This window comes from Canis lupus, chromosome 34 (genome assembly GCF_048164855.1).
Source record: "Canis lupus baileyi chromosome 34, mCanLup2.hap1, whole genome shotgun sequence".
Taxonomy (NCBI): domain Eukaryota; kingdom Metazoa; phylum Chordata; class Mammalia; order Carnivora; family Canidae; genus Canis; species Canis lupus.
Window position 1 is genome coordinate 6,242,863 of NC_132871.1, and position 9,775 is coordinate 6,252,637.

Sequence of the window (9,775 nt, forward strand, 5' to 3'; positions counted from 1 at the left end):
TTGACCTTCATTCATTCATTCTTTTTTTTTTAAATATTTTATTATTTATTTATTCATGAGAGAGAGAGAGAGAGAGGGGCAAAGACACAGGCAGAGGGGAAGCAGGCTCCAAGCTGGGAGCCCCATGTGGGACTCGATCCCGGGTCTCCGGGATCAGGCCCTGGGCTGACGGTGGCACTAAACCACTGACTGAGCCACCCAGGATGCCCTTCAGTCATTCATTCTGAGGGGAACCAACTGCCATGCCATGAAGAGCAGCCTCATGAAGGGTCCCCTGTGCCGAATAACCAAGGCCTCCTGCTCCCAGCCAGCAAGGAACGTCACCCCCTTGTGTCCAGCCACGTGAGTGAGCCGGCACCTTTGACTGCAGCTTCCTAAGGCATCTGGGGCCAGAACTACCTCAGCTAAGACCCTCTTGGATTTCTGACCAATAGAAACTGTGTGAGATAATACATGTTTATTGTTGTTTTAAGATGCTCATTTTGGGGGTAATTTGTCAAGCAGCATTAGATAACCAACAGCAGATAAAGAATACCGTGAGCAAGACTGGGAAGCCACGGCAGGGGAGGCCACTCACCAGAGCTCTGTCCACGGCTGTCTTTCCCCCTCTTCTCTGAAACTTCCGCTCCATAGAGCTGAACTGTTAGGTCTCGGTTCTAATGGCAAGTGTACCTCTTGCTTCTGCTTTCGGCTGAGCCTGCACATGGTACCTCTTATCTGACAAGGTTTATTATCACTAATTCCTTCTGACAACAAGAGCATTATAGGCCTTGAATGAATGCGGACTCCACAGCCAAGAGAGACGTAGGTGGTCTTAGCAGCCATCGCAGGGGGGCCTGAGAAGTGTGATCTAGATCTACAGCTCTCAATCCCAAATGTTAAGTGACTTGCTATTTCTCTTGTTCCCTTTCCGTTTCAGAAAGGTCTCAAAGCAGCGGCCAGCTCTCAGCTCTGCCCTCGTGTGCAATTCTACAGTTTTCCAGGGCCCCTCCCTAGGCCCGCAGGAAACTGAGAGTTACAAAGCTGGTATTTAAATGCTTTTGTTTCCTAACAGCTTCAAGAACACATTTTAGGTATTTTTCTTATTAACTCACTTTCTCTTCCTGTCAGAAGAAGCAGTTTGTTTTAACAAGTTCCTTGAGACATTCGTCCCACTTCTTCCCTTTACTCAGAGGACTTGGGGAGTGACGCTGTCACTCCCTCAGATCAGGGAACAAAGAGCTAATGGAAAGAGCACTGATAGACGGAGTCAGAATTCAGTTCATTTTCCGCATGTGCTCACGTATTCTTATTCACTTTTTTCTATTTCCCAATTATTTTCTCATCATCAATGGAAGTTTCTTATTAGGTCTTGGGTATGCATGTTGAAAATTGATTTGGTTTCCGCTGTGTTCTGCAATGTCAGCATTTCCATAATTACACACCACTATTGGCTGTCTCCCAGATGATTGCTAAAATTATATATCATGGGATTTAACTAGAGGCCAGACCATGGTGTTTTTTAATCTTCACTAGAATTCCTTCTAAATAACTAAGGAGCTAATCATCCTTTTTTTCTTTTTCTTTTCTTTCTTTTTTTTTTTTTTTTTTTGGTCTCTAGTTTGAGCCTTTTTAAGTACCTCTCTTGCAACAGATTAGAAGTCCCTTTACTTTTTTAAGTTTTTAAGCTGCTTTGGTTCATGGTTTTGGGGAAAAGGCACAGGGCTTGCATTTCTCCATAACTCCATGACAAGGGGCTCCATGAGCCAGATTTACTAATAATTTGCAGGATGTTCTGACCCACAGACACATTATTTGCTGCATAATAAACTTAGTAAAATACCAAATTTTGTGAATACCTAAAGCCTGCACTATCACTTCTTGATTCTATCTCAGGAATCCTATTTTTTAGTATCCACATCACAGAGAACTCAAATGAAAGCAAACATCGGTAGGGATGTAAACAAAGTATATGAGGAAGGCCAACTTCTAGTTCTGGCTCTAAATCTCTACCCATGACATGGGAGAGTCTCCTCACTCTTCAGGTGCCAGCCACTCCATCTAAAGATAGGAAGGTCGAAATAAGGAGAAAAAATGAGTGGGATATATCAGAAAGGGAGACAGAACATGAAAGACTCCTAACTCTGGGAATGAACTAGGGATGGTGGAAGGGGAGGTGGGCGGGGGGTGGGGGTAAACGGGTGACAGGCACTGAAGTGGGCCCTTGATGGGATGAGCACTGGGTGTTATTCTATATGTTGGCAAATTGAACACCAATAAAAAATAAATTTATAAAAATTAAAAAAAAAAGGAAGGTAGAAATAATGGCCAAAGAGCACTTCCAGATCTATAGGCCTAGAGCCCCTGTAACAGCGATGACAGCTCAAGACACCCACACTCACTCTGGGCACATATTCTCCCAACCACTTTGTCTTGGGTTTCCTGCCCTCTGGTCCTGCTCACTGACTATATTGTTGTCATCAGTCAAGCCTGTTCCTTCTCCTTGCTCTGTCCTTTTCATTTGATGTTTGTCTGATACTTCATCTCTTCTATTTCCTTCTAAAGTCTCTACAAGGGAAAGGGGGCATGATAGAGATTTGCTTCCCCTTGAGATGAACTATGCTCTTCTAGATTCTTTAGAAAATAGATCTGAAGAAGGCCTTCCAAAAAGTTGTCACCCAGTTATTCTTTATGTGCCTGTCATTACTTTCTGGCATATTCTGTTTTAATTATTTGGCTACTTGTTGATTTTAGGTCTCCCCCCCAACCAGAATGTACTTTCCCTAAAAACCTCCATCTGTGTGCCATATTCCTGTTTCAGCCTGAGTTCCTAGGCCATTGTTTGACAAAATAATAATTGGGGTTGTTTGTATCAGCTTATATGCTCAGTGTGCTCAATTAATTAATTGAAGAATCCCTTTCAAGGAAATCTGGCTTTTGAGGAAAGGATGCCCCCAAAGACATCAGAACTATTTAGAATAGCAGCGGTTCAGAAAACACTTAATGTAGTCACATTAAATTATCGCCAGCATGATATGAAGCAGAAAATCAAAAAGAAAGAAAAAATTCCTAGACAGAAAAGTGTCTAGTAAACCTTTTCTAAATAGTTCACCACCGTGTGGCATGTGATATGACTGGATCAACTAACTTAACAAGCATATTTGGGTTGGAGAATTTTGGCCATAAATGTACTTAATATCTCTTTTCATGGTCAGACACAAGGTAAAAATTGTAGGGGCTCTATTTTTAATGATCATGTCATCTAAGTTATAGAAATTTCTCATTAGAGTTCTATAAAGATAGGCTTTATGACTCTAAACCTGAATTTGTCTTTTAAGTAGAAGCTGTTTCTGAGAAGAAATAGTAAATGAAAGGGAGAGAGTATAAATGAAATTTTAATTCTAGAGCTGGGCCATTGTTTGCCCCATAGAGTCTCTGGGGGTCACCTTTGTAAATTCTTCCTGTATGATTGTCTAGAAGTTACCTGAGTCTCTCTTCACACAAGCCTTCCTGAGTGGCTGACACAGTGTTGGCAAAGTGTGCATCAAACAGGTGAGCAAAGGAATCGTTATGCCACTCAAAGCATATCCTGGAACATGGTGAGTCAGGCAAGAAAACCAATCGATTGTCATGTGTAGGCATGACTTCATGCGGTATATAAGTGACTCTAAAATATTGAGAGAAATCCAAGTGGAAAAAAAATGCAATTTGTGTGATGAAGCAGACAGGAAATATTTTGTGCTGGAGTCATACGGGAGAATGTATATCCTCCAAGGTCTGGTTAAAGTCCTACCTCCTCAACGAAGCCTTTCTTGCTAGCTCAAATAATTTTCTCCTCTGTTTTCAACTATAGTTAATATCTCATTAGCAGCTCTTTTTTGCGTTCCGTCATATATAACCTTGTTGAACTCTTTCAAGTGTTAATAAACTGTCTGCTGAATCAGCTTCTTGAGGGACAGGCACTGTCTTCTCGTTCTTTTTCTTATTCTAGTATTGCTCGGTGGTGGGCTTGTGAGAAACCACCCAAAGGGAATTTAAATTGAATTTACGTGATAGAGGAGGAGTAATTCATCATTAATGGCTCTGTAATGATGATCGCAGCAGAGTTCACAAGATATACTTTTTCCTTTTACGAATACCACTGAACCAAAGATGGAACTTTTATCAGTCAAGGTCCAGGCAGAAAAGAGAAGACTCTCTCACAGAGATTAGGGAGAGATTTTAATGAAGGGAAACTTTACGGAGGTGTGGCAGCTTTAAGAACCAACAAGGAAGGGTGAAGAATGTCAGGGCAGCAACTCTGGAAAGTCATCACCACTTCAAAGCCGGAAGGGGCCAAAGCAGGTGGTGATACTGAATCTGATGAGAGTTAAGTGGTGGGAAATGGACCACATAATAGTTACGACTGTAGGTGGAGGAAGGTATTCCCAATCAAGACACACTCTATCTCTCTTTCTCTCCTGTGTCTTTTTATCTTCCTCTCCCTCCTCTCACCTTCCTCTCTCTGATATCGACCCAGTTTCTCCCATTGGATGAATTCCATGGGAAGTAAGAGGGTGAAAGAATTCACATGATATAGTCCATACAAGTTGGCCTGCTGGAACACAGATTACCATGAAGAAGAGCAGAGAATAGATCTGGAAGGACAAACGGAGGATAATCAGTATAAGGCTCCTTCCTGTTTTCTTTGGATACTACTATTTGTAAAATTTGTTGCTTTATACAACTCTATTTTTACCAAATAAGGATAGTCACCAAAACAATTATCTAGAACCAAATAATAATGTATGCAATTATATCATTTGTTTCATATGTGGTATTTTTTTCCCTCAAAATCATCTTATATGGTTCCACTGATTTTATATTATTAGAGTCACTATATTTTAAACTATTAACAATAGTGAGAAATACAATTTGCTCTTGTTTTAACATATGGTTTTTAACGCTAACCTTTACTTCTTATTGAAATCTATAATTTGTCTTCACTTGGTAGTATTTTCTTCAAGAATATTTTGATACTTCAGTTTTTCAAACCACAACCATATCTTTAATTATTTAAAACATGTAAGAAAATACAAGTATTTTAAAGAAAAAAACCCTCTTTATATGAAATGTGAAAGCATAATACTACATTTTTTTACTTGTGGGCAAACTTATTAACACAGTTTAGCTCCCAGAAACTAGCAAGAAACCACAATAGCCTTGAGAAAGAGGCTGAAGACACACTCTATAAATGAAAGCTATGAATACAAAATACAAAAATAAACTCCTAAAATCTCCATAGGACCAAGGGTCCTTGACTTACCTTAATAGCTCCTATTATTGACATGCTAAATCAGGGTTGAATTTTGACACTCTAGTTTCAGTGTAGATTTAACTTGTTTCCCAAAGTCACATTTCCTATTTCAATATATATGTTAAAATAATTCAACCATTTCTACAATGATATAAAGACTGGCTATCACAATATTAAATCTGCCTGTCATTATATCAACTGAATATCTGATATAATGTTACTTATTGGATTGGGAAAAACTGAGGGAAGAGAAGATCTAGAGAGAAAAAAATTAAGGGTTTAGTTCTGACCTATTGAAACAAAGAGACCTATTTAGGAGAGGCCTAGACTGGAGATATAAACAGGGGAGCTGTCATTACGGGAGGTGTTTAAAGCCATGAGCCTGAATAAGATCACCAGGGAGGAACCAGAGTAAGGGATTGAGTGTTGAACAGGTCTTCATGAACTACAAGGCATTTGAAGACAAACAGAGCTTTCTAGATATAAAAACTTTTTTTTTAATTGTAATGATTAAAGTGATATAATACTGAATTGCAATGGAAATCAATGATGAAGAGTCCAGAAAGGGACTCAAGTATACATGGGAGTTAATACATGATAAACGTAACATTTCCAACTGGTAGAGCAGACGTAGATTATTCAATAGTACATAATCAGCATGAGAATCCTTTTTCATTTTCTTTGGTTACTAATATTTTTAAAACTTGTTGCTATTCTGACGACTTCAACAAACAAAACCAAAAAGCTAAAAACCCCCATCTTTAAGCCATATGAATTTATTTTGATGTAAGTTATAAATGAATAAATTAGCATACAAGTAAAAAATTAATTCTGGGGTTAGGAAGGTATATCTAAGCATGGCATATAAAAGAGAAAATATATTTAAAAATCAATAAATAATGAATAATGCAATAAAACAATTAAAAAAAGCACTCTGGAAAAATAGTTTCAACAAAACTGACCAAGGGTTATCTTCTTAATATAGCATATGAAGAAGTTTTATAAATCACTATTAAACAGATGAATCCACCCATAGAAACATAAAGGTTATGTTAAACAAAAAAAAATCATAAAAAATATAAATGGTAAATGTTGCAAACATTGCAAAACAATGTTTGGTATACTTAAGTATAAAAATAAGCTAAAACAATAGTGAAAACCATGTTTCATATCATTAGATAGGCAAAGATATTACTCAAAACATATATTACCAATGGAGGTCATGTTGGTGATGAAGATCAAAGATCCTAATACTGGCTAGGACAGGAAGTTTTCCAAAGAGAACAGCACCAATGCATAACTCATGTCACATGTTTTCTTATAAATGTGACATCAACACTCTCCCATCGAGAGGTGGGGTCTATGTCTTCTCCCCTTGAACCTGGGTGACCTTTCTAACTGCTTCAACTAATGGAATGTGATAAGAAGTGATGCTGTGTGATTTCCAAGGCTAGGTTGTAAAATGCAATATGGCTTCACCTAGCTCTCTCTTTCGAAACCCAGCCACCATCATGTGAAGAAGCTAGGCCCTTAACCTGTGTGTAACACCCAAGCACCAGACAACTAGCAATGTGAGTAAATGGCCAAGCCTTCAGATGACCGCAGGCCCTAGACTTCTGGTTTTCCAGCTGAGATCTAGATAACCTAGATTACAGGCAAGCCATCCCCAGTGTGTGAATTTTTCACCTGCAGAAATCATTGGAGATAATAAATGATTATTGTTAGTTCAAGCCACAAAGTTTTGGTTTTTTTTTTTAATACAATAACAGGTAATGAATACATTGGCTTTTAGCACCATATGTCAAAAGCCAAGGCATATCTGCTAATTTATTTTGGAGACTCACTTGGACAAATGCACAAGTATATATATTTAGGAAAGTTGACTACAGCTTCCAATTTTTCACTCTTACAAAGATAATATCCATTGGGAACTACTTAAATAAATTATTATATATTCATATAATGGAATATTCTTCAATCATTCAAAACATGTAGCAAATCCTTACTTGACTTAGGAGTTCTTCAGTTTATGTCATTAGGTAAAAAATGAGATTTCAAAATGTTTTACTTACAGAATCCTATTCTTTTTGAAAAATTTTTCTTTTAATCTAGGCACAGGAACGTCTTGAAAATATGCATCAAAATTATAACTACATATATTTTATAATCAACTAAAACTAACTATCTCTATTTTGGAAATTAGAAATAAAAAATACAAAGCACTTATGACATCTTATTTAATAGTCACAAATGATGTGATATAGGGATTAGTACTTTTGTTATCATTTACTTTCTTTTATTTTTAAATTGAGGTATAGATGACATACATATGACAATGTTATATTACTTTTAGGGGTACGACATAGTGACTTGACAAGTAGGTACATTATACATTCATTACTCATGTGATAAGTATAATTACCATTTGTCACCATACAACATTATTACAATATTGTTGACTATATTTCCTATGCTGTACCTTTCATCCTCATGACTTATTTATTTTATAATTGGAAGTTTGTACCTCTTAATCTCCTTTACCTGTTTTGCTCATTTCCCTTAATCACCTTCCCTCTGACAACCACCAGTTTGTTCTATTTATGATTGTTTCTCTTTTTTGTTCATTCATTTTTGTTGTTCAGATCTCACATATAAGTGAAATCACATATTTGTCTTTGTCTATCAGACTTATTTCATTTAGTAAGATAGTCTCTAGGTTCATTCATGTTACTGCAAATGGCAAGACCTCATATTTTGTAGCATATACCTCATATAATTTCTTTATCCATTTATCTATTGATGGGCACTTAGGTTGCTTCCATATCTTGGCTATTGTAAATAATTCTGCAATAAACATAGGGGTGCATATATCTTTCTGAATTAGTGGTTTTTTAATTTTCTCCAGATAAATACTCAGTAGTGTAATTACCAAATTGTATGGTATATTTATTTTTAATTTTTTGACAAACTTCCATAATATTTTTCACAGTGGCTGCACCAATTTACATTCCCACCAACAGTACATGAGAGCTTCCTTTTCTCCACATCCTCACCAACACTCATTACTTTTTATCTTTTTGATACAAGCCATTCTGATTGGTATGAAATATCTCATTGTAGTTTTGATTTGTGTTTAATTTGTGATGACTTGTGATGTTGAGCATTTTCTCATGTATCTATATGTTGGCCATCTATATGTTGGCCATCTATATGTCTTCTTTGGAAAAATGTCTATTCATGCTCTCTGATCATTTTTTAATTTGCTTTTTCTGGTGTTGAATTGTAGAAGTTCTTTATATATTGTGCATATTCACCCCTTATCAGATATAACATTTGCAAATATCTTCTCCCACTCAGTAAATGTCTTTTTTGTTTTTTTAATGATTTTCTTCACTGAACAAAAACCTTTTTATTTTGATGTAGTCTCAATGTTTATTTTTGTTTTGTTCCCTTGCCTGAGGAGAACATCTAGAAAATATGTTGGTGAGGCTGACATCCAAAAGCTTATACCTATGTTTTCTTTTAGGAAGAAAGAAATCCCCCCCAACAAGTTTTATTTTAGGAGTTTTATGGTTTTGGGTCTCACAACACATATTGAGTTTTGCATGTGTATGTGGTGTAAGAAAATGTTCCAATTTTGTTATTTTATATGTAGATGTCCAGTTTTCTTAACACTATTTATTGAACAGACTCTCTCTTCCCCAGTGTATAGTCTTGCTCCCTTTGCCATGGATTAATTGACCATATAGGCATGGGTTTACGTCTGGGCTTTCTAGCCTGTTCCATTGATCTATCCATCCATTGATCTAGTTTGGCACCAGTACCATGCTGTTTTGATTACAATAGCTTTGCAGTATATCTTGATACCTGGGATTGTGATACGTTCATCTTTATTCTTCTTTCTCAAGATTACTTTGGCCATTCAGCCTTTTGTGATTACATAACAAATTTTAGTATTATTTGTTCTAGTTCTGTGAAAAATTCTGTTGGTGTTTTGATAGGGACTGCATTGAATCTGTAGATTGCTTTGTGTGGTACGCTCACTTAACCATATTAAGTGGTTTCAATCCATAAGCACATGGATTGTATCTTTCCATATGTGTCATCTTTAATTTCTGTCACCAATATGTTATAGTTTTCAGAGTACAGGTCTTTCACCTCCTTAGTTAAATTCCCAATAGGTATTATTTTTGGTGCAATTGCAAATGGGATTGGTTTCTTAATTCCTCTTTTTGCTACTTTGTTATTAGTGTAGAAATGCAACTGATTTCTGTTTATTAATTTTGCATCCTGTAACTTAATTCATTTATTTGTTCTAAAAGTTTTTTGGTGGACTCTTTAGTATTTTCTATGTATAGTATCATGTCATCTGCATACAGCAAAAGTTTTTCTTTACCAATGTGGATGCGTTTTATTTCTTTTTCTTGTCTGATTGTTGTGGCTAGGACTTCTAGTACTTATTGAATAAAAGTAACAAGAGTGAACATTCCTGTCTTGTTC

The 9,775-nt window shown here is 36.6% G+C and overlaps 1 long non-coding RNA gene across 2 annotated transcripts in view; it reads right to left on the bottom strand.

Annotated features, from left to right (window-relative positions):
- Positions 1-1,179, bottom strand: part of LOC140624483 (uncharacterized) — a 53,023-nt gene extending 51,844 nt beyond the window's left edge. For both annotated transcript variants that reach the window (XR_012023956.1, XR_012023957.1), the window contains exon 1: positions 578-1,179. This is a non-coding gene — a long non-coding RNA (uncharacterized lncRNA). The remainder of the gene's footprint in view (positions 1-577) is intronic.
- Between the last annotated feature and the right edge of the window lie 8,596 nt (positions 1,180-9,775).